At 44.7% G+C, this 25,634-nt stretch overlaps 2 long non-coding RNA genes across 3 annotated transcripts; both read left to right on the top strand.

Annotated features, from left to right (window-relative positions):
- Positions 1-1,104: 1,104 nt before the first annotated feature.
- Positions 1,105-17,122, top strand: LOC116959900. The gene is made up of 7 exons (XR_006165977.1): positions 1,105-2,210; positions 4,145-4,372; positions 5,763-5,857; positions 8,222-8,379; positions 8,619-8,752; positions 9,040-9,137; positions 16,283-17,122. It is a non-coding gene; the product is annotated as an uncharacterized LOC116959900 (long non-coding RNA).
- A 168-nt stretch (positions 17,123-17,290) lies between these two features.
- On the top strand, positions 17,291-25,634 carry LOC116959902. 2 transcript variants are annotated; one of them, XR_004406074.2, is made up of 3 exons: positions 17,291-18,742; positions 18,846-18,956; positions 22,452-25,634. It is a non-coding gene; the product is annotated as an uncharacterized LOC116959902 (long non-coding RNA). The 2 variants fall into 2 exon arrangements; XR_006165978.1 differs by lacking the exon at positions 18,846-18,956.

Raw genomic sequence — 25,634 nt, 5'->3', positions numbered from 1 at the left:
GTCCATCCATGAACCTTGATTTTTTTAGAAGTATGTTATGTACATGCATGTGCATATGCGAAGACATTGTCTCAAAAGCAAGCATACCACTTGCTGCTAGGCAGTCATACAGCATTTTTGTAAATCTCTGCTGAGTGCTATTTATTGCATTTTTAATTTCAAATCAGGTCAAAAAGGAGACTTGCCTGGGATTTTTCACTGTGTTTTTGCCACCCAGATCCCTCTAAAGCTGAGTGCGTGATTTTGCTGTAAAAAAGATGCTGATTTTGCAAGAATGCAAAACCTGTGCTGACATCAGTGCGAGTTGTGTATCTGGAATGATTAAAGACCAAAGCCAGTGATAGGACTGCGTGGTATCAGCCTGGGATCTGGGAAATGAGGGCCCTTTGCTCTACAACTGGATCTTCTTAATAAGGGGCAACTTAAGGTGGCTGAAAACCCAATCCTGCTGATCATCTTCACTGTGAACTTCTCATCTCCCAGCAGCTTCCCAGTTTGACCTTGAAAGCTGTGATGAGCATCGAGGTAAGAGGGCAGGTCTCTGGTCTGTCCTCACCCCCGAGCCGGCGTACCTGGGCCAGACTGTCCACCGGCAGCAACAACCCCGTCCTCTCCTCCAGGCTCCAGGTCCTCAGTGTGTTCTTCTCCTTCCACGGCTCCTCGGGGGAGCCGAGCTCCCAGGGAGACCCCCTGCAAGAAGGGCTTTCTCGGGCACTGTGGTAAGAAGGCTCTGTTAAATCGCTATGGCTGTAGATAACTTCCACGACTATTTTTTTCCAAACATCATCTGATTTACTCCAGTGATAAATCCAGTGTTCCGTATAAACATTTATTTCCTTGACAACCTAGTTTTCCATTAGAAAAATGCCCAAACCTGGCACCTATTATGGCAATTGACAGGTAAAAATTCAGCTCGTGAGGACTCGCGCTGTTTAGCGTATATACCCAAACAGTGAAAAAAAATGGCATGTGTCACAAACCCACAACTGCCTCCCTATACTGCGAGAGCCACGGGGGATGCACATGGTGATAGGGAGACCAGGTTCTTTTCAGCCCTTTGTCATATTCTGAGTGTTAAGAGGGCTGAGGTTAAAATGTCTGAAATGTTTTTCAGTGGTAAGGACTCTAGAAGTAATGATTCTTGCAGACTAATTGCCCCCAAAATAATTCTTTAGCCCACTGTTTGATACAGTTTTACCTGTCAAGCTAAAGGGAGATGTCAGCAAGTTAAACCTGTTTGCACGAGGCTTATTTGATGTGAAAAGCAGGCGGGAGCCTGGCAGGGGAGGATTCTCCCAGCTGAGAATTACAAAAGCACATCCTGGTTTTTAGAGACAAGTTCAGAGGCAGGCCCGTAACATCAGCCAGGCACGGGACCACGATCAGCACAAAGCCTCGGCCCAGGCTCAGCGAGGACGTCTGCTGGCACCCTCAGCATCACAGAGAAGGTTGCTTCAGGGTTCCGTTTTTAGGGCTGAGCTTTGCCTCCTCTCGTTATGATCGGACGCTGGGTGCTGAGGGTCTGCAGCTTCTGGTTGTGCCCACGGAGCCAAAGAACTTCCCCATAAGCCACAACTGCAGCTGGAGCCTCGGGCACTCTGGTAACACAGGCAGGTTATAATTCACAAACATCCCCAGAGGCTCCTGTGCCATCGGGAAACAGGGAGGACGGGTGCAGCAAGCTCTGGCAGTGGCTCAGGAGTAGAAGACACGGACCGTATGTGTGCGGGGGGCTGCTCCAGACCTGCTTGAATGCAGTTACCTCCGTGGTGCTTCATCAGCGGTTTCCACATAAAGAGTATTTTGGAAGAAGCAGAAAAATGCTTTGTGCAATGGAAAATACCAAAAAGAACTTGGGATGGTAGAATGTAAATAACTAACTGACCAAATCGGCTTTCTCTTCTTGGAGAGGATCCATAACACAGATGCTGGTGGCTATATTGTCTTTTGAATGGCTCTGTCCTGTTCCTGCCTCAGCTGCCTGTACCTCCTGCTCTGCCGTCACACTGCTAGGCTCCCTGCGTTGCCACCCTTGATTTGTCCAAATAACGGTCTTTCGAAGAATAATGCCCCTTTACTCAAGGTTGAGAAATGGCTGAATCAGTGAAAGCAGCGCTTGGAAGTTTTCCTGGGAAGTTGCTGTCTCAAGTACTGGTCAGGACCTCATCCAGCTCAGCCCCTGAGAAATGCTGATGCTGCAAACCCCGCTGGTGAGATTTCAGGCTGTAGCCTTTCCCGTCAAAAACCCCCCACAAATAACCTCCCCTGCTACAGAATGAAATACGAACCTGTGCTTTTTCTGATTCCCACGAGTAAACCCATTAACCTCTGGATGCAAAGCTGCTTTCCGCATCGGCAGCCATCCAACCCAGATGCAATTTTCAAGTGCAATTGTCATCAATGTGATAGGGCATGTGAATGACAGGTTTGTGTAGCTGCGGTTAACGAGTCTGCTTTCACTTAGATGGGCCCAGAGCATTAAATCTGTATTCTGGGTATGTTTGGTCCAGAGTAGTTGTGTTGCAGTCCATGTCAGGTGCTGCAAATGCAAACCTATATCACTATTTTCATTAAAATCAAATCTAGGTCTTAACGAAGCAGCTGTATTTTTGGCACCTAACTTGTTCTGTTAAAAAAAAAAAATATTCATTTTAAAAATTAATAATGCTAATAGTCATTTAATTATGTGAAATGCTCATATTTATTCCTTTGACTCTTTCCATGGGAATGTGTCACTAAAAGGAAAGGATGTTCCATTAATATTGGCCAAAGCACAATTCAAACCCAGCCACCGCTGATGCGATACAGCTTTGCACCTGGGCAAAACAATCTGCCTTGCAGGAGCTCCAAGAGCAGTTTCGTTCCTTTAAATTAAATGATTGTTGAATCACAAACATTGATCAGCTACTGCCATTTGTCTGTTCTTTCTGTTGGCGCCGAAAGGAATCTGCTCTCTCTACCTCTGTGAAGGTGCACGATCAGAACGTTCGCTGATCATCCAGTTTTGCTTGAACTGTTGTGCTTAGCAATATATAAGGGGTTGAGAGATGCTGAGAAATAGAGCGTTTAGTGCAGGACGCTGCATCCATCCAGTTAGGGACGCAGGAGAAACTTAACTCCCCTCGGTCTCTGGCTTTGTTGGATCCTTCGGGCTGGCGCTGACCTTGCAGCCGCTGTAGCTGCGTGTGCTTTTCGACTAACCCGCCCGTGCGTGGGCTTGATCCGGTCCCGAGGGACAAACCCTGCTTTTGCAGACAGACATCCGTCCGGGCGCCTGGCGTCTGCAAAGCAGATCTCTCTCGAGTCGCCTGCACCCGGCAGCTGGGGGGCTTTGGATCTCGTCGGGTGTTGCCAGGCGTGGAACCGCGCGCGAGCAAAACGTAACGCAAATAGATAATGGCATGAGAGATAGCAGGGTGGTGTGGGTTAAGGAGGCAGGATTTGAAGTGGGAGAAAAAAAAATTCAGTTTTTCCAGTCCAGCTCACCAGTCCCCTCCGTGCGGACTAATTTTAGAGATAATTGTTACATGATTTCCTGAATATAATCTATTGTTATCTGTGCCCTGCAAAATAAAGCCACGTCTAATTCTGGATAATCACAGGGGTGATTTCGTAGTTACACTGAAATGAGAATAAGGACTTGTTAATGAGCTTTAAAGATCACATCATTTAATTCCGTGCTGTTGGTAGTTAAACCAAACTAGTCACAAAGGGGTATGTGCCCCTTCCAGCGCCGGCAGCAGCCCCTGGTAATTCTGAAGGCAGGGGGAAGGGAAGGTGCCTCTGGTCACACATCTCGCCTTGGCCTGCCGGTGTCAGCCGAGCGTTGGAGACAAAACACGGGTTGATTTGCTATTTTGTGCGCGTAACTGCTCTGCAACCTGGAGCAAAGGGTGGGAAGGGCAGGTCCTGCTGCCGCAGTGAGTGCTCCCGACGTGCCGGCAGCCTGTGACATCTCACGAAGCGGGAGGAAAGCACCGGCCAGAAAACGCTCACCGTCCGACACGGCGGTGAGGAACCGTGGGAGCTGCCGGGCGCTCGGTGGGCTTCAGGTGAAAAAAAAAAAAAAGAACCCCAAACAAACACTGTGGAAAAGTACTGACAACTCAGGAGGTGATGCTGCTCTTTTTTCACTGCTTTCCAGGGTTTTCCTGGCTTCAGGTGTGATTCACCACTTTAATGAAACCTTTGGGTTATCTTATGGAGGGAGAGACGGCTCACCTTCGGGAGAGAACGATAGAATCACACTTATCTGCGGGTTCCAGTAGAAAAGAAGAAGGGAGCAATCAGTTCTCCTCTCACAGCCGGGCCCTGGGAGCTCATTAGATTGAACTAATGTGATGAAGAGCTAAAGTTCACCCAACAAAATAAGGTAAATTATTTCCAGCTTACTGGAAATGACTAATGGATTTAGATAAAATGTGTTAGCTGTGAACAAAAAGAAAAGAAAATTATCAGAAGAAAAGAACTTTGAAAGGTGTTTCTGACTTGTTTTCCAAATGGTGCTTTCATTTCATGGTTAGCTAAACAGTGCCATTTTGGAGGCTTTAAAGGACTGTAAAACCTAACTGGGATGGACAAAATCTACTAAGTCACCTTGAAATTAGTTTCCCAAATGTTTAGTCAATTGAACCTTTTTTTTTTTTGGGGGGGGGGGGTGTGGTGTCAACCCCAAAATATATTTTAATTTCTTTTTCCTCACTTGCTTTGGCTACAAAGTGAAAAAAAAAAAAACAAAAACAAAAAAAACCCTCGTGATTTTGTAGAGACCATCAAACTGGTCTCACCTGTACCAGCAGTTCAGAATTTACTACCAACTTAACTAGCTTAAAGGTAAAACTCTCTTATGATCTTTTTTTTTTTTTAATCTCGCTCCCTTTTTTTTGAAGCCTAAGAGGCACATAAAATGCAGTTCTCAGCAGAAGGACGGTAATTGGGAGAAAATGTAATAGATGGTCCACATTTCTCTTTGAAGTTCGCATTGATCAGTGTTGCTGAGACTATTTTTCTAATCCATAACTCAGAAACATGAAGGAATTGTCACTGTATTCTTTCGGTGTATGTGGTTCACCTCCTAAGAAAATAGACTCTGGACTCCTGAGGAACCTTTATTCAGGTTTTTCTTGCAAGATGGCTTAAAATGGGAAGGAAACAGGACCCCGGTTGTAGTAGTTTCTTGAATACAGATTTTTCCCGATGTTAACCAAAACAGTAGTGGGTTTGTGATTTCTTTTTTATGTCTGAATTTTGTGTAAGAAAACTACATCTAATACCTTCCACTCAAAGAATGTGCTTTCAGCCAGTCACGGATTAATTAGGAGACGATTACCCCACCTCCTCTCCACTGGAGAGGCAGCTTGTGTTCAAAACCCAAACCCTTCACAAAGAGGGAAAAACCATCTGTCCAAGCGATGCTTAAGAAAGAGGTGGTTTTTTTTTTTTCTTTTTTTTCTTAATTAGTTGAATCTACATGTAATAACTTGTTTTCATAATGAAACCAGTTAGTAGGATGAATTTCCATGCCCCTAATTGACACAGCTATGATGTCAAACCTGCCACAGTGGCTCTGGCCACAGCTGTTGGAAAGATGAGGGACTTACAGCCAGATGCTTCACCAGCACCGGGACCACGGACACAGAAACCTCTCAGGGATCGTGTATGTGCAGAAAAAATGTCCTGGTGCTTGAGGTGCTGCTTGTACTGAGAAAACAGTTTCTCTGCATGGTCAGGCACTGCCAGATCTTAATCTCTTTGCATTTCAGTATCTCAGGGGAAGAATAACCTTCCTTGACAGGAGTTTCCAAAGAAAAGATAATTAAGACTTCGAGGATCTTGCATACACCGCTGCTGGGGACACGTAAGTACCTGATACGGGGGAAATCAGGTCACAGAGAGGGCTGCTGGCTTGGAAAAAAAATTCTGGTGGTCAGAAACAAAACTGGATCTATGGCGCAGAAGTTTTCGTATTCTACTGCCCTTCCCTCGTCTCAAACATAGAGCAAAATTGGCTCCCCACGTCTACTGCCCAAAGGTGAAAACACTCAAAACTGGGAGGCAGGTACTCAGGTTCCTGACTACATCTTAATAAGAGAGAGAGGGAATGATTATGCTCATGAGTGAGGAAATTATGGTGATCCAGAATTCAGAATAAGAGTAATTAATGAGTAGAGTTGTGAAGAAAATTCTCAAGGACTCTGAGAAACATCTTTAGAGCTGCGGTCTGGAACCTGCAGGCGGAGTAACTGCAAACGTCACGTATCTGCTCACATCAGATTTATCCAAAGTTTGTTCATTAGCTATTTCTAAAAATACCTTTTGCAGCTGATCGGATATTGGTGACGTGGTTTGCACCTCCCACCCATAGGAGCCCTCCGAGGTCCCGTACGACACCCCTCCCCGCGAGGGATGCTGCTCTCCGGAAGGCACGGTGCTTCCCGCAGTTTTGTCCTGGTTTGAAGAAAAAGAAGGAAAATGGTCATTCCCTATGTGATGACTTCTACCAAACTGTCTTCAAATAGCAGTGGGTTTTTTTAAGACTCACGTATTTGTAATGTGTTGCCCTGTTGCTGCCCTGCCACATACCCCTGCTTTTACATTCTCTTTGTGCCAAGCACACTGGTTCCCACTCAGGGACTGACTAATAATTATTCATAACGGCCTTTTGCATGTTTTTGGCATCTATTTTTGCCCAGAACTCCCTTCCTCTTCTCCGTTTAGAAATACTATAAAGTCCTTCTCCACAGTCAGACACTTCAGGACAAGCTGTGGTCATTGTGTAAGTGCAGAGCGCAATCCAAATGGAAATGAAAATTAATTATACATTACAAGCAGGTATTTAGATGAGCCTAGATTTGTTAATGGTTGATGTCAACCTTCGAACTAAATTAAATGTTGCTTTCATCTATTTTTAAAGAAATGTCTATTTTTGGTTTGTAGATGCCCTGCTCCATCTGCTCTTTAGATGGTTTTTTCTTCATCTTAAATATAGCACCCACTGGCTGTGTTTGTACAAAGCACGTATGCTCTTTGTGCCACCGCAGAGGAGGATTCACACAAACCTATCAGCAAATGCTTGGCCTTAAAAGGTGGATTAATAAGCGATTACCTCCAGGTCTCTTCTGCAGGTCGAGTCCTCTGTATTTAGTGATGATAGATATTAATTACGTGGTGCTGACACATTTTGCACCGTTGCACTTACGGGATGGATTTTCAGAGCTGCTCCTTCCAGTGCCCCTCCGCAGCGCCGCACGCGGTGCCTGGAAGGTGTGGAGGCTGGAAGGATAGCTCGTACCGAAACCAGCGGGGCTTCTCCACGCAATCAAAGCACCCAGGCTGGGCCACACTGAAAACACGAGCCCTGATTTCATCGCCATATATATATATATATATGTGGTTGAGCAGCCAGGATGGGGGCCGGTGAAGGGGCCCTCGGCAGTCGCTCCACTTGGAGCAGCTCTTGGGAGTCTCGTTCTCACTCAGATGGTCTGAAAATCAGGGACTGGGAAACCAAAAACCTGACTTTGTTTCTGGCCCTGTGCTAACGGCAGGCAATGTAAATACTTGGACGTAGCCCAGAAAATTCAAGGGAAAGCTGATCAAGGTTGAACGTAGGGAAAGCACATTCAGATCTTGCAGTCAGGAAAGAGAAGGAGAGGGTATTATATTTCTCTGAGCTTTTGGGCTGCCTTGCCATCTCTGAGCAAGATGACAGCGGATGTCTTGTAAGTATTTAAAGCCGGAGTCTGACCCACCCCATGTGGTGCTACAGCACATAAAGGTAAAGACTGGCAGCAATCTTCCAATGTTTAAATACGTCGATTTTGAAAACGTAGCTAAAACTAGGCGTAAAAATTCTGAAAATGTAGCTAAAAAGGCGTAACTGCTATTCTGTCCATGGTGGATAGTGACATTAAGTATTACTTTCTGGCTGGAACTGAAAAAATCTGTGAGGTGTTTTTTACACGTTACTTTGCAGAAACAGGGAGGCGGCTTCCTCTGTGTTATCACAGAGGATGGCAACACTCCCACCGTGGTGGGCAGCAAGGCTCAAGACACTGAGAGAAAATGCAACAGACATTTCTTTCTCATCTTCCTGGGCCTGTGCTGCACTACGGATGCGCGGTGCTGGCAATGAGCTTTGCTTTTTCTTTTGCTCCCATCAGTGGGAAACGGGGTGCTTCTCGGTGCAATCCCAGTACATTGCTCTGTGCTTCCCGTGCAGGGGTGCTGTGGGGATGCAAATACGCCTTTGAACTTGCATTTCTCCTTTTCCACCATCTCTCCTCGTGCTGCCCACGGACCCAGATCTGCAGGAGTAGGAAGCCCTTCGCTCCTGTTCCAGGAATAGGATTTCCACGGCTGCAAAGTTGTGTTTCCAAGGTGGGTCCGTATGTATTTTATTTTACCCGATCGGACGCTTATTATCTATTTTTTTGTTTGTTTGTTTCTGAGGGTTCTTCACCCAAACCAATCACCAGCAAGGGTTTAAATGATAGGAAACAAACTGAGCGGGTGGCCGGAGGAATGGGGGTCTCCTGGCCAACCTTGCTCTATAGGTACTGCCGTGGGGCTGCGGAAGAGCAATGCAAACGGCAGCGCTGCTTCTGTCTCTGTTGCAGGGGAATCGTGGAGGCAGGTTTCCCCGACAGCCATCGCTGGTAGAAAGACCACGGGCTTGCCCTGCGCTTGCAAGGACACGGGCTGCGTGACAAGCGCTGGGCTTGGTCCTTCTCAGCATCCCGAGCCCTCCTCTGTGAGCGTGGGGCTGGGGAAGGAGGAGGGAGGTGGGGGACGGGAAGGCAGCGAGAGCCTGGGGACGGGGGGCTGGTGAGGGAGGTGGAATGGGGAGTGTGGGAAGGTAGGCAGGGCAATATGAACAGAAAATAGAAAAAAAAAAAAAAAAAAAAAAAAGAGAGAGAAAAAAGACTGTGAAACGTAGCACGTGAAAAAGAGAGAGGTATCTACATATTCTCTGTATATACACTGTAGGGTAGCTCGTGTGGATGTGTATGATGGGTTTGTCTCCATTTGATATGATAGGTGCCGGCATTTGACTTCTGATGAAGGTTTAATGGCCTCAACCCCTGGCACAGGGAGCCGGAGGAAAAACTCCCATTGTAAAACCCAGCCTGGGAGATGTACGTACACTTGCAGTTTGCCACGAGTACATATTGATTAGGGCGACGATGTCATTTTGTTTTGTGCTGAACAATCCAGCATTTGGAATTGAGACCTGTCAGGACCCAAATGACTTAGCGGAGCAAATTGAAAAGAACAAGGCTGTAAATCGCAAGGGAATTCGCTTTGTGGCTAACACCCCGGCGTGCTGTGAGAAACAGGACTGCACGCAAACTGCCCTGCCATGCAAATCCCAATCAATGTGCTGACAAAGTATCCTGCTGAACCCTGGTGTCTCACTCAATATTTCTTAAAATAGGCATAATTTAAGAGGCATGAGAAGGCATATATTTTCACCTTAAGTGATGCGCAGATGGGAGGTATTGTGGAATTAATAAGGAGTGTATAGATGAGCTTTGTAGCATCTTACCGCATTTATTTCATATATATACTGCTAAACTGTATTTAAATGGCTGTAACTGAAAAAGGACCTGCTTGATATGTATAACACCATTTCCCTTCTCCAGTATGTATTCTGAAGTCAGAACAGTATTTTTTCCTAAGTATAACTCCAGGAACTGCCAGAAAAAAAAAAAGAGGTCGGTACATTTATTGAGGAAACCAGTGAACCCCGTGCCAGGGAGCTCACCTCGCCGTGCCGGACCCAAACCCCGTGCCACGGTCAGTCACTGCGCAGCAGCTCTGCCCTGCCGCAGGCTTCTGTGGCTTTTCAGCAGCCCCACATCTCTTTGTGCACTTCAGTGCCAGCAACCAAGCCCTGCCCGAAGGTCTTCCTCAGCAGCTCAGGTGTCTCAGGCTGGATTATCGTCCGTACAGTGTTCTCTGGAGTTGTCACCCAGCTCCGCTACCAACCACCACCTGCCCCTTTGTGCTTCAGCAAAAGGTGGTGGTTGGAGAGATGCTAAGGATTTCAAAAGGCAACGGCCAAAGTATTTTAATGTCTTGTATCTTTGCTGTTTAGTCTCGGGCAATGAGAAAAATCAGGAAAAAGGAGCAAACGCTCCAAGAGATATTTGATGTGCCAAAGGAACCTAGAAAATATTTGGAATGGTACCGATGTCGGTTGGGCTGATGGTTGTTAAAAGCAGCTCTGAGCAAGGAGGAGGGCATCTTGCAGAGGTGAAGCAAGGTGGCTTTGGCTGCTGTTTGTTCGCGCAGCCATTTAGGATGGCAGCCAGCTTTTACAAGCCTCCTGCTTGAACAGCAAGCCAAGCGTCGCTGAAGCAGCATCGCGGCCTCATTAGATTTGCAATGCGAACGGGAGTGAGAGCAAAGGAAGTTACACAGTTTAATGGAGGGGACTTTCCGGTGCGGTAGATATAATTTCAAGAATTTAGATTCCTGTCAAGCCTTGTTATCCCAGATCACGCTTCCTTAAATTCGAGATTCTCTTTCTGACCAGTGTGGCACGTTTCAATCAAGGGCAATTTGTCCTTTAGGTGAGGGGACCGGTGTCTCCCGCTTCCGCCCAGCGCCGGGAGGGAGCGGGCGCTGCTGGGGGCACTCGGGCTCACCGCGCTCCCCGGGCCCTGGAAATCTGGGGGGGGAGGTCTGGAGGTGGGGGTGAAAAGCGGGAAATGTACGGAGGAATTTGGACTGACACTTGACAACTTTCCTGTTTTGTAAATTCTAGAGGAATTTGAATTGCATGATATGTTTTCACTTGCAAATGTTTCAGATTTGTTATTCTTCCCTTTTCCACATATTTTAAGCTTATAGCATTGCCTAATTTTTTTTTTTTTTTTTTTTTCCCTCTGTCCTTGCAGAGGAATTCGCGGATAGCAACATCTCAGGAATAATTCCCTTGCAACCGCAGTCTATTTCTAACTGAAGGCAAAATAATCCAAAAGATGCTAATAGTTTTAATTTCCAGTTGTGTAAGAGATGATGCTTCTGGAAAGGTGTGATCTTTAAACCTGTAGTAAACTCAGATGTCTCTCAGCAGAGCTCTGTGGGAGCTCCATGCCTGTTAGAGGAGCAAAACATTGGAGCTACAAGATTGTTTTGAACTACAGTACTTTGTGAAAGAGCAACTGGAGAAAAATAAGCAGATGTTAAACTGAAAGGACTGCAATGCAATTCAGTCCTGGGCTGGTTTATGCTAAGAACGGGCAGGAGAAGCCAAATGTCTAAGGAGGGCTGGAAGGGAATATTAGACAACAGTAGGAGATGTTTAGATAAACAATAAACAACCAGCTGAGCGCAAGGATTAAGATAGCAGTGGGAGAGAGACCTAAAAAGAAATGAAGGGGAAAAAAAAAAAAAAAAAAGATTGTAATGAAATGCTGAGAGGATCTGGTCCTCAACTTGTGCAAACTGGGTGAACTTCCTCGCAGCCAGGGATCCCCAGCTCACGGGACTGTCCCCAGCTCCCAGGGCAAGTAGCACACGGGCAGCAAGGAGCTTCTCCAAACTGGGAGTAGAAAACACAAGTAAAATTGAAACTCATAAATGTTATGGTGGGGAGGAAGAGAGAAGGAAATGGGCAGTTTTTTTTCTTAATGCCAGCTGGTGCCTTGTCTTTCACGGAAGGGGTGGAGGAGAAGGAAGAGGAGGATGTGAAAGAGGAGGAGGAGGAGGTTGGCTCTTCCATGGGAGAGGAGAAGGATGGAAAGCTGCTGAGGAAACAATTATGTTTCCTGGCATGATGTGATGGGGGAATTTGATCATCTCTCTGCAAAAATGTCTTTGCAAAAATTCTGTGCTATCCTGGTTAAAAAAAAAAAAAAAAAAAAAAAAGTCAGGAGAGCTGAGTTCTGTGCCCTCATAAAATGAGTGTGGCCTTTGAAGATCCTCTGAGGCAAAGCACGGTGAGCACAGCAGCTCTGCGCTGCGGCCGGCCCGCTGGGCGATGCACCGCAAGCAGCGACAGAGCAGTGATGAGACAGGGACAGTTCTCTGTTATTTTCTTTCCTTCCCTCTTTTTTTTTTTTTTTTTTTTTTTTTTTTTTTTTCTTCTTCCTTTTCATTACAATCCGCTGCTGGAAATACTCCTAGGATACTGAAAATAAACAACATCTCTTTCCCCACCATTTACCAAACGCTGCTTCTAATTTACGGCAGGCTCTGCCCACCTCCGGAGCGAGGAGACCCAGAGATGCCACCTGCCCCATCTGGTGGCTGCCTCCCTTCTGCACATCGGGCTCTGCAATCACAGTAAAAAAGCATTTCAGTGGGAAAAGCAACATTTCCACCTTCTTCCACTGATTTAAGCCTTCCTGTTAATGGCACGCATTTTCCTTTCCGCTGTGTGCAGTATAAATCCAGTTTTAGCTTTGTGTGATGTTCATTGGGCTCTGTGGGCTATTGTGGAGTTATTCCACTGTTGTTGAGAGAATTTGGATCCCTTCCTATTATTTGTCTTTATTCTAGGGAATAAACAGGCCGGCATTTTCTGCAGATGTGCCTCCTCTACCGAAAAAAAAAAAAAACCACAGCACCAGAAAACAGTATAGGCATCAAAGAGAGAGGTGGAAACTTATTCTGAAAATGCCACGCTGGCTTTTCTGAAGCGATGGTGTTGATATTTTGCATTTACAGTATCAAAACCACGGTGTGTGTCTTTCGGGGAGCAAAGCTGTGGGGCGGGGGGCTTGCTGGGGGTGCCTCCCCGGCCACCCCTGCTCCTCAGCTGCCAGGCAGTTGCTGTTCTTGACCTTCTTTGTCTGGGAAATTCCTCCCAGTTGCCACTCTTGCTCCCCTCTTGTGTTTTATTTAGAAAAATTTGATTGCTATTCTGGTGTCCTATGATGCATGTGATCTGGTCGCCGTATTTAACGTACCCTTGGATAACATTTAAATATGTAACGGCGAACCAAGCTGTGATAAACCTCTCACAGTGTCGAGAGCAAGCTCATTTACAAAAGAACTTCGGTAGGAATTAAAATAAAATTTCCATTTTCCACAGTTACATTCTGATTCTAGTTGTCATTAACTTACTCAAAAACCCATTTGGTATTTCAAACTTTAGTAAATCATTGTGTCTTCCAATTAACTTTCATACTCCAGACAACATAATGTGACTAATTTCATTCAACTCTGTTGTTTAATAAACATCTAAACAATTCTTTATTTCTGAGCCACAAAGAAATGTGCAGTTATATTATATTGTGCACGCGGTAATGGCCAAAAGGAAAATTACTGAGGAGAAATCCATCGTGGTTCTTTGGTTTATCGGCTTCGGAGGAGCCGTGCTGGGTGAGTGATGGGCACGGCCAGGGAATTAGCTGGCCCTCCCTCTCGCACACGCGGCATTATTTTCAGGGAGAAAGTCTTGCGCGCTCGTACCAAGCCTCGGGATTTTTGGCTGCCCGAGCAAAGACGCTGCGGGGGGCAGCCGGGTGCTCAGCAGCCCGGAGGGTGCAGTGGATGTAGCGGCGACCCTGAGCTGTGATTATTTCCATCAAAGAGACGAGTTAGGGGAGCTGGGACGCTGGAACAGCAGCGGGAGATGGGCTGGCGGACTCACACTGCTCTGGGATCAGCCCTGTGCGTGCACAGCGGGCCAAGCTGCGCTGAAGTAGTAAGACCTATTAAAGTGACGTGAGCTGAACAACGCTATTTCAATAACAGAACTATGATATTAAATTATTTGGTATTTAAAAACGGAGAGAAGATGGCTGTCCTGATCCCCGTGCCCTAGCAGATGCTGGTGCAGCATGGCCGTAGGCAGGCATGGAGAAGGGTAGTCCATCTCAACAGAGGTTTCCTCACCGATGCTTTCTCATTGAAACAGGCAGGTTTTTAAAACTGGCAGTTTTTACAAGGTGGTCAGTGCATGTGTGACTTTTTCTGCTGGTATAATTGCAGAGGGCTCTGTGTGCTCACGGGGGGATGCGGTCCTGCACGGCCGCTGTGCCTCTGTGGGAGGGTGCTGAGTGCTGGTAGATGACCTGTAAGAAAATTATTAGCATTGAAGAAATGTCATTCTTCCTGATTTTTCATTATGAATATTCTCTCTAGGAGAGTTTGAGCAGACATCTAATCAGAGAGGAGAAAGACTGCTGTGTAACTTATCAAACTGATCCCACTTGAGTCTGAAATTTTAGCATCTGTGGCCTTCCCAGCGAGCAGAGCCTCTGAGATGAAATGTGCTAAATCCATTCAAATAACTAACGTCTTTGAGGAACACGAGCTCCTCAAAAGTTTCCTGGAGCAGAGAAGCAAAAAGACTCCATCCCTTGAACATTTTGCTAATTATTGACCTAGAGCCAGGCTGTGGCGTGCAGACCCTCTGAGATGGAGGATTTCTGTGGTTGGCATCAGTCAGTCAGGAGCATCACTCTAAACACGTTCTGAAAAAACCTTCTGGTCCATTTTATGCCTAAGAGCAAAAATGTGTGTACGTTCATAAATTAAGGAACTACAATGCTGAGTTGTGGGAAGATGTCTGCAGAGTCAGTGCTGTAGCAGAATGCAAGCAGGCCATACTGGAAAAAACAAGGCGTTTGTTTAGTGGCAAATGCTCTGATGTTTTTCTCAAATGTGTTTGCAGAGCCATTAAAAGCGATGTTTAATCTCTGCTCCATTTGCAATCTGATAGGCATTATGCTTCTTCTGCAAGGAGCAAGTGCTGTTAATGGCACGGGAGGGCTCTGCCTCCGCTCTCGGGAGGCAGGACCAAGTCTCCCTGTCCGGGGACTCTGGAGATGTCTCTGAAACCTAAGCACGGGGCTAAACGCTGTTACGTGTTTGTGTGCACCAAACACATGGCAGCGCTCGTGTCTGAGCGAAAACTTCCCTGAATTAGTAATGACGTTTGTAGTTTGGAGGTACTCAAGTTCAGGCAGCATGTTAAAAAATGAATCAGGATTTTAGGTGATTTCTGTCTGCATGGATGCTCAGAACTGCCTGAAAATTGTCTGCTAACGCTGCTTCAACTTGTGTCTCTAACAGAGGTGCTCACACTCCCTAAACTGTTTGGCAAACACTGGCTGTAGCCTCTCATCCTCCTGATTATATTCCATGTTTGCATTTCCTTGGTTATACAAAGGAAAAGCAAAACAGCAGCGGGCAGCACAGTTAAAGCAGGAATCACCAAGCTGGGATAGAGAAGTGACTGCGGCTCGGGAGGTGCCTGGCAGCGGAGCATCCACAGCTCCCGGGATCCCGGTGCCGCTGGGGCGCGGCGGGAGCTGCCGCGGGAGCAGGGCGGCTCGGGCCGCTCCCTTGCTCGCTCCCCGCCGGGTCTCTCCTGGGGATGCACTGATGGGAGCAAGCAGTCCAGCTCAGCACGGCTCAGGCTCTTCGGGAGTTTTCATTTTTGCCCTTTTCATTCACTTCATCGGGAGGATGTAAGCCAAGGGTTGATATTTTAACATTTAGCCTAATATTAACTAGGGGAATCAGGTGCGCCTCATCATGTTAAGGATATAAGCAATCTCGAACGGTCTGTTATTAATATGGGTGGATTGGCTGAAAACATTTTGCTTCAGTGGCTCTTAAGAATTTCACCACTCATTCCCAGTTGTTATAATACTGAGGTGCTGGGCTGGCGTCCACCCGTGCTCCTGCCCTGCGATGGCCTCGGCTGTGCCGCCCGCCGCAGCCCGGGGGGCCGAGCCCCGACAGAGGACTGATGGAACCCAGGGGACAGCAGGGCTTGAGAGCTTCAACGGCCCTGGCCCTGCAAAAAAAGCCCATGAATAACCCACTCACGCTGGCCCAGTTGGTTTAATGAGCCTGCTTCTAGAATAAAGATGCTTCCATAAATAAGTGACTATAGGATTGAGCCAAAAAACAATCACTAAGGTTTAGATGCAGCTCACGGGATCAAGAGATGTCCTTGGTTTTATTGGAAGCAAGGGAAAAAAGTCTATTATTTGCTGGATCGCATTATGTATCAAAGTGTCCCGGGTTTGAGTGAGTGGTGGGGTTTTTGGTAGCAAGGGGGAGGACGTGGAGAAATCGGGAGCAAAGCTGAGCCTCGGAAGATGTGAGGGGTGGGGGGAAGGTGTTCTCAAGATGTGGCAATGCTTCTCAATGTCCTACTCTGTCTGTTAAGTGTTGTTGTTAGTGTCTGTATTAAATTTATGTTCTTTTTTTCTTCCCCTAACGAGTCTGTCTTTTGCCCGTGACCGTAATGGGTGATTTACCCCACCCTGTCCTATCTCAAATCCCGTTTAACTTATTTTCTCCTTCTCAGCACTGGAGGGGAAGGAGGGAGTGAGCGGCTGCGTGGTGCTCAGTTGCCCTCCGAGCTGAAACCACGGCACATCTTCACTATATAGAGATCTTGGAAAATGTGAGTTAACCCAGTGAGGCCCTGTTATGCTGTTCAAGTGATGTAAGGATGTGAACTACTTCTTAATCTAAAAGTCTTTTATCAGAGAGATATTCTTGTAATTCTGGTGTTAGGTAGCAATATCGTGAAGATATTTCTGTAAATATGCTTGAAATGTATAGAAGGCAGCTCAGGGGAGTTGCTGAGGGCGTGCAAAGCTTTTCTGTGCGTCGGCAGTGAGGTTTATAGTGGTAGAAGGGCTGGAGAGTTTTGTACGGGTTTGGAATGGGGTGCTGGAGTCGGGTCAGTACAACCACAGTACAGGGGTACCTCAGGCACAGCCGCCTGGGCTGGGGGGGGCGCTGCAAACCCATCGCCCTCGTGGGGGGGCACAGTGCTTCCAGGTCATTTTGCCCTCTGAGGAACTCGGCACAGCAGAGGAACTCGCACCAGGATCTGCTGCCGAAAGCGGCGCCCAAACTTAAGGGTGCACCAAAACGGCTCTCGACCACTTTGCATCTTCAAAACGGCACTGAACCGAACCCAAAACGTCAGCCAAGGTGAGAAACCTCCGTCTGCTATGTGACAAGGCAGGGTCTGGTGTGATGGGGGCCGTTCCTTCGGCAGGAGCCTGGGAACATTACTGTCAGCCTAAGCAGAGCGAAAGTAAAGATGCAAATGGGCCTTTCAGATAACCTTCAATTCCATAAACTAGGAATGGCAAAAAATCATCAGCATCATATATTATTTTATATAATATATATTAGATACACTACATATATATAACATATATATTATATAAAATAATATATGAAATAATATCTAAACCAATATTATTAACAATAATAATAATCAATATATTCTTCTTATCATCATCATCCACTCACTTTAATGGGACCTGAAGAGCTCAGATGCTTGGGTAAGTTTTCTTTCACTATTCCCTTTTTTAACTTGGATAAATATCGCTTACTGGAGTTTTAGAAAAATAGATTGTGAGTGCGTTAGTGATAGGAAAATAAGAAGCAGTAAAAACGGTTGTTGAGATACTTGTACAGTGAGGAGGGAATTTTCAGAAGAGCTATAGCTGAGTAAATATGAACACGACCGATGTTTCCACTGAATAAATTTCTATTAGATTATTCCCTAATTATAAAGATTATTTAAAAGACAGAAGTTACAGAATAATATACACGAGAAGATGTATCTATTTCTAAAGTCCCTGAAACCATACTTAAATCCTTGGAGTTATTACTCACCTCTAACACAGTTCTCATCAACTGCAGTGTAAGCCTTAGAGCTGACACTTCAGATAAGCACATGATATAGTTCAGCCCTAAACCCCTTAACAGAAAATACATCAGGACTTACTGTAAAATTTCATGGAGGATTAGAGAAAATATTAAGTCAATAGTTCTTTAGTTATATGGAGCTTTTAAGGTAATCAATACTTTCCAGCCATATTAGCGCCTACGATGATGAAAGACAACATTAATATCCAACTCTTCTTTTTTTGGTGTATTTATGTATATCCTTTCTTTAGTCAGCCCTGCTAGAATCAATAGTGATACAAAGAATATGGTTCTTTTAAAAATGTCATCAATATTGATTTGCTTATTACTGCCAGTTTCAAGTGGAACTTGATTTCAGGACCAAATTTACTTCTTCTTATGAAAGAATTACCAATCACCCTAAAACTTTGGAGTACCAACCTGACTTTGCTTATTGTGATTCTCATGTTGAGCAGTGTGCTAATGCAGCAAAAATTATTTTAGGTTTAGTAAATCCTAAAAATAGAATGAATAGGATTCATTCTAAGAATTCTTTAGAATTACATGACATTTTATGCCCTCAAAGCCTTGTGCAGATGTTAATTAAATTTTATTGATATAATTCAGTCCTGAACTTATATGCATGCAGTTATTAATGATTTAATTATTTTGTCAATGGAGTAGATTCTTTGCTTTTGATTCTATTTCAAAAAAATGAGACAATCATCCTATGTACAGCCTTTAGGCTCAATCCCTTTCATTCAGGCGACTCAGGAATACGGTTGGTCAAACGTCAACGTTTCTGATACTTTGCAACATCCGTGTTCTTCAACGTACTTTCTTTTGTCTCCCACTAATCATCTGCTGGCCTTCTGTATTTCTCAGGTAGGAATCTGCTTAAAAATTCCGGGGGTATCTCAGTGTTTCTCTCTGCACATCTAGGACCTTGTTTGCGAGCTGCTCATTTCCCCGGTTGCGCAGTTCCCCGAACCGCTGATTTATTTGACTGATTGCAGCTTACAGTTCCAACAAGTCCAACCACCACAACAGAAATATTACAAAGTGCCTGTATCTCTTCACCTGTGATTGCCTCCACTCCAGAAACTAGTCCTGAGTAAGTATTCAAGAGAGAAACTTCCCATAAAGAAAAAAAAAAAAAAAAAAAGGTGCCCCGGGCACTAACGCTCTCTCTACTTCTGCCGTTGCCTCCACGCAAGGTTTGAAGTATGCTGAATCTCCAGGACTGCTGCACCCCTTTGCCCCCACCTTTCCCGTGCAGTGGAATAAGTTATTTTAGATGTGTTCCAGGGATTGCTGGATAAAGCGGGGTAAGCGTTTCCTTCGAGCTGTTCTCTCTTGTTAATGCAGTTTAGGATGCTGCTGGCTCCGGCTGGGCTTGCCGGCTCCCGAGGCGTCCTCCCCAGGGCTGTTCCCCTCCAGCTCAGCCCCCAGCCTGAGGTCCTGCAAGGGGTTGCTCCCTCCCAGGCGCCCGGCTTGCACATGTTCTGGTTGAGTTTGTACGTTTATGGGCAGTCGGTTCCTCCAGCCTGCTTAGGTCTCTCTGAATTCAAAGCGCAACGCCTCGTCCCCCCATAGTTTGATGCCATCTGCAAACTTGACAAGAATGCCTCCTCCAGGCTGCTGCTAAAGGTCTTACAGGGTACAAACGGGCAGTTGGGAAGGAAGGCTTGCCTAAAGCACGACTTCATCAAAGCACTGTAATAATTTAAATTAATGTCTCCGTTGAATGGCATCCTTTAGTTCTTTTGTAATTAACAGAATCATAAACATTGTCATGTAATTTAGTCAAGAGGGGCTGTGAGATCTGCAGTGTTTGCTGTACATACGTTGCAGACAATATGTGTCAGGGATTACTAACAGCAGGTCTGTTTAATGTAGCAGTTTTCTTGTTTGAACGTGACTTTTGCAAGCTATTGTTTCCAGCGGAGTGCAGGGTTTATTTGCATGCAGTGATTGCTCAGCTTCCAAGCGAGTGCCAACGAACGGAGAGTGGATACATTTAACTGATTATGGAATGCAGGACTGCATTATTTTGGATAGATTTAAATAACATTGGACTACAATTCTAATCTTGTTTCCAACCCAGTTGTACGTTCTGATGGACTTAGGAACCCAGACTCTTGCAGCAGTTGCCAGCTGGAATTTCCCTTGGAAATTAGCCCCCAGATGCCTTAAGATCAGCAAAGCTGTTTCACATAGAATTTGTCCATTTCTGACCCATTCTAAGGCAGCTGGAAGAAGGTCTCTTACTAACTACAGCCAGGTTTGAAAATGAAAGAAGACCCTCTTTAAAAATATCCCCGAATCCACTGCTTTTAGAAGGTCTACCGGGGAAATGTTGCAAAACTACTCCCAAAACCAAAATGGTCGGAAAGCACAGGAGAGTGGATGCACTGTGAAACCACTGAACCCTTTATGCTAAAATCAGTTACCCCAGCGGGTCTTAGCACAAGGCATGAAGCACTTGATATGAAGAAAATCAGCTGCAGCGCACTTGGAGCTTTGCCGACATGGAAACCTATGAATTAGCATCAAATTTCTAAACCGGTGTTCCTGGCTGCCAGTGTTAAAATCCTGCGGTGTCTCCAGACTATTTATGCAGAAAGTGCCTTTTTCTTATGAACGGTAAACATCTCTGAAATGCAACGGGAAGGCATCTCCATTGCAATATTGATTCTCGTTCCTCTCGCTGTCGTGGCTGGTCTGGGCTGAATACAATTAGATGCGATCCGAGCACTCAGGGGAAACAAGGCTGCTTTTCTCTAACTAAGCCTTTTTTGACTCCTAATAAATAGGGCATTAAAAGGGAATTATTCCATTTTGCATTTTATGAAATGGCTAGTCTTCTTCCATTTGAGTGTCAGACCCTAATGATAAAGTCAGTGAAAACATTTCTAGTCAGGCCTCTTTTTATTTCAATCCCTACTTATCTGGGGGAAGAACAAAACATAAAGAAACCACAGAAAACACAGCATTTAGCTGACCCCCCACAATACATCATTTGTACAGCTTTCACTCCATCTTTCCAAAAGGCCATTTAGCTTAATAGTCTCTTCCATTTTTCATTTCCTTATGTTACAGATGCTGGGGGGATGATTTTCAAAAGAACAATGGAATGACGTTTTACCTGACTTTGGAAATTAATTCACAGCGGTGGTTTAGCAGCCTCATGCCTTTTGTGCCTTAGATTTGCCTTCCGTAATATGGAATGGGTGGCAAGATACTTTATCAAAACAATAGAAAATTTAAAATGAGAGAATACATACAATCTTCTAGCCTACTGCGATTTTCTAAAGCCATTAATAAATTGCTTATGTGTCCATATTTGCAATAAAAGATTGACTACTTGAATTTTCAGAAATGTAGGCAAAGACAAAATGAATTGGCCTCCATTCTAGTTTGTTTAACTAAATGTCAAAATAATTTACAAAATACATTTAACAAACACTGAAGAAAACATGCCTGGCTGTATCATATATATTTAAGCCATGTAAGAACCTACAAGATTCAATTTACATGAAATAGAATGAATGAACAAGGGGGAAAAAAAATGGTATTTACCTGGAAGTTTGCACTGGAGTTTATTAATCTGCATCTCAGTACTGGTTGTTACTATTCTTTTTTGCCATTGATAATGACAGGTCATTAAATGAAGGTTAGTTCCTTGTGGAAGAGTTTGTTGACTTCTTCAGGGTCTTAAAATTTGTGAAGTGTGAAATCAATGACAAATTTTGAGGGAGGATTAGTGTTTTAAAATGTAGACCTTATGGTGACTTGAAACATTGTAGAAAATTGACTGGTTTATGAATGGCCAACAAAATTGCTGAAAATGTCCTTAAATACTCAGCCACTGAAGGAAATTAATCCTAAGTGGGACTTCAGTAGTAGAACGTCTACTTTGATGAATTTTTCATGCTTGATAGATAGTGCTATTCAACTAATAACGTGAATAACCTTACTATTTACAGGTAATTATCCCTATAAATGAGGTGTGATGGTTTGAAAACATCTGTTTCCTTTCGGAATCAGTGTACATCTGCCCTTAAACAAGGTGAAAATTTGGTGTGATAACTCTGAGGCCTGAATTGCTATTTTTTTTTCTGCAGTGCTGTATTCTCTGTAATTAGAGAACATCTTAAAATCTGATTACTGCATTTTTATGTATCACTGTGTATATTATTAGAATGTGTTTCCTTAATCTCTCTGCTTTATCTGATATTTTAGGCATTAAGTAAACCATAGGGTTGATATGTGTAAGGTTTTCTTAAAGAATTGTTTTATTCGTTTGCTTATGAAATCCTTTGATGGAGACATCGTTTTGAGGAGCTGTGCCGTAACCACTTCCCCCCTGGAGCCGCGGGGGAACACCCACGTGTTCATCCAGACCTTGGCTAACACACACCCGCCTGCTCTCTGAGTGCACAAACACAATAAAACTCTCAACTGAGAGCTAATTTGATGCCAGCTGAATATTCAGCTAGTGCTCTGCAACTACTGGTACTCAAATACCTGAAACATCTAGTGCAGAATAGGAATTTCCATTTTTTCAGAAGGTGTATTTCCCTCCCATTCCCAGCAGAGGTTTTCACCGTCACTTCATCTGAAGTACTTTAAAGCTGTTAGTCAGTTCAGCGTTTCACTAGGAGATTCTCTCAGGTAGAGGAATCCTCTTAATGTGATGGTTATGCTAGTAAAGAGAAGATACTACTCTATAAGTAGTTTTGTACAGGAGAGAGGTTATCTGGCAGAGGTTTCCTTATACATACAGTTGGCAGCAAGATCCCTTTTTTTCCTTCCAACAGAGAGGAAACCAGCAGCTGGAGGGATTTTAAACGTGGGGGGAGCAGGGGAATTCTAACACCTCTCCGAGGCTGTAACTCCCTCCCGAAGGGACTCGGCTGTACCAGGGGGACGTGATCACAGGTTCTCACGCTGGGAAGTGCCGCAAGAGCAAGACCGGGGTTGTCACCAACCTGCACGGCTGAAACCGGTGTGACATGAAGGTGGCAGCTCTCGTCTGTAGACTGGTGTGAGCTCGATCTAGCTGGCACCTTCAATACGAGTTGTGAGGCCAGATTCTCTGTGATTTTCCACCTCTTTCATGTCTCCCATGTTCTTCGAAGTGGCTGAAAAGCAGCTAGAGGTTTTGCTGCGATTTCTTTGAGAGTGTGAATGTTCTGAAGCATCACACCAGGAGATGGTAAAGAACATGTGAAGGCAGGTAGAAGGCACAGCTTGTCTTGCTGTGCCTAATACTCCATGACCTATGGGACCGAGGCTGCTCTAACCTGTGCGAGGCTCAAGGACAACAGAAATCCTGCAAAAGCACGAGCAAAATGACAACAGCAAAAGCATAAGAGCATGTCTAGAGTGTCTGTTCCTCTGCTCCAGAGAGTTTGCTCAGCAGAATTTGGCATTTATGTCCATTATATGTAGTTTATGTCCATTATATTGTAGCGCCTTTTTTTTTTTTTTTTTCCACTGTCTTTGCAGTGCAACTATCCTTGGATGGGAATGATGCAATACTCAGTACCGCTACTGAAAAAAAGCTAGGGAATGATGTTAACAATATAACTTTCAGCCTAAGCAACGGAGAAAGCCTAAGTAAGCAGGCTACAAAGAAAGTGTACTCAGTCTTTACTACATTTCAGTATTTCATGATGAAAAAACCTCAGAAGGGTCTTGGTTTCAAAGCCTTTGCTGTGTCTCTCACTCTGTCAATGTTAGCTCTGACTCTGACACATTTTCACTGCCATCATCTGCTGAGGTTATGCGCCTTCTTCCCCAAGACAAACTGCAGCCGTATGAAGCCAGCAAAAGCCTCAAACAGAATCAAGAATATTTTCCCCAGGATTAAGGACAATCATGGTAAGTGTCGCCATATTAACTCCTCAGAACCTTCCTGAGTGCTGAGTGATTTTCTTACATGGATAGTAGAAGTAGCATGCTTTTTTCACCAGTGCGAGAAAGATAGTACATTTAACTTATACTTAGTACTCTGTATTTTAAACTTAAGTCAGATTTATTAACTAGTAACCTCTATCCAAATGTATATAAACCCAATTGCATTATTTTACGTAATATATGGAAACAATTTCTTTGTCTCCATTGGTTGCTATATACATGTATAAAACTGACTCTGCTTGCACAGTGAGTAAGGCTTGCTGAAGTGAGACCTACATAAACTCCTGTTCAGACAGGTCTAGTTAGATCTTCTTCAGCAATACTGTCCAGAAATATATATACACAGACCTTTTTGTTAAGATGGGTGCTGACAGATCTGATAAGAACAATGGAGAAGGAAAAATAAATGTTACAGCTAGTAGTAAGACACAAGAGTTCCTCTTGTTTATGCTGGCTGAAGATCTTGCCACCTAATTAACACAAAGCCAACCAAAAACTTTGCTATGGAACAAATTAAAGGCCAGATCACACCCTTATCTCGGATAGCTCTTACTGCAGCTTACAGCAGCTGTGGAGATATCAGGTCCGCGCTAAGCTCCATCTGAAAGCTCTGGGCTCACCTCGGGGTGCCCCAGGAGCGGCGCGAACCACGGTGGTTTCCAGAGCAGGTTAAGGAAGCCCCATCAGAATGCATTTCTGTCAGGCTCTCAGATCAGCATGGTGTAAACTGGAGCTCTGCTCGGTTTTTCCCCAGTTTTCGCTCTCGTCCCCACTGGTGCTTCTGACAGTCTCTTTGGAGTGCAGTTCCCCACAGCCACAGAGGGGAGTGTTTGGAGCAGCTCCGGATCTGGCTTTAGGGCCCGTCTTTAATTTCCATCGGCAACTGTAAGGCTGCCCATCGACAGCACTGATTTACAGCTCTGTTTGTAAGAGCAGCAGTCACACAGGAACAGGTCTTGGCCCCTTTTCTCAGAAGGGTACACTCATCTCTAAGCTGTCTGGAAGCTCTGGATTTATGTAGAGGCAATAGTCCTAAAGGCTACCTAAAGGATGTGGGTCTCTGCCTTGGTATACTCTTCCAGCTAATGTTGCCTAAAATGGAGTTTTCCTCACTTTATATTCTTTTTATCGAGCGGAATTTCTGTTTATAGTCACATTTGCTTTCTGTCCCATGCTGTCTGTCACTTGTGTTGAATATGGGCTTTGCACACATGCCAAATAGTTTGTTACTTGGCGAGAGTTCACTGGCAGGAGAATTTGCTTCTACGCATAGTAATAGGCATGTTTGGCTAATAGGCTCTTTGTCTAAAAGCCTTTTGCATATTCAGAGCTGCTCATTTGTCACGCTAGCCTGACCTAGGCAGCAAATATTAAAAAAGAGTCATAAATATGCTCTGTTCTTACTAGAATGCCAGCTGAAGCAAGCATTAGCTGTTTCATGATAAACTAGTCATCTGCTGCTCTTTAACTTCACAAGTGTTGTCCAGCCACACTTATTTCTAGAATAGTTCTGTCCATCACTGATTTTTCTTTTGCATATGCAATTGCCTTACTCAGTTGTCTGTGTTTTCTTAAAGTGCATTTAATATTGAAATGGCCAACTCTGATGATGTAGTAGTTTTGGGATGGCAAATTTGATAACCCGGTATATGCAGAGCTGACCGCTTAGGATCTGTTCCGGTTTTACAATGAAAAGAAGGAATTTTTCCCTATTTGCTGGGGGTGTGTACCAGGGCCTTCGACTGGAAGTCCTGCACCCAGCTTCTGCGCTCACTTGAATGCCGTGCTCCGTGCATCAGCGGGCAGGTACCACCCGCATTACCTGGCACGTCTTCCTAATGCGTTCAACTAAGTTGTGACAAAGGGAGTAGTTAGTTCCACGGGTAACTTGAAAAGCCAGGAATTTCCTTGGGCATGTGGAGATGGCAAGTGTCTTCAGTATTGGGACTGCCTGGTTGTCGGTATGAAAATGGCTTCGTATATTTTTTATAACTGGCTTTTTTTGTATCTCGGGTATAGATTTTCTTTTTGTCCTGTAACTGCTTTCTTACTGCATTTAATAAATCGTCTAAAGGCTGAGA

Source organism: Tyto alba, unplaced genomic scaffold (genome assembly GCF_018691265.1).
Source record: "Tyto alba isolate M040663 unplaced genomic scaffold, T.alba_DEE_v4.0 Super-Scaffold_3, whole genome shotgun sequence".
NCBI lineage: Eukaryota > Metazoa > Chordata > Aves > Strigiformes > Tytonidae > Tyto > Tyto alba.
This window is presented reverse-complemented; position numbering and strand designations above follow the sequence as displayed.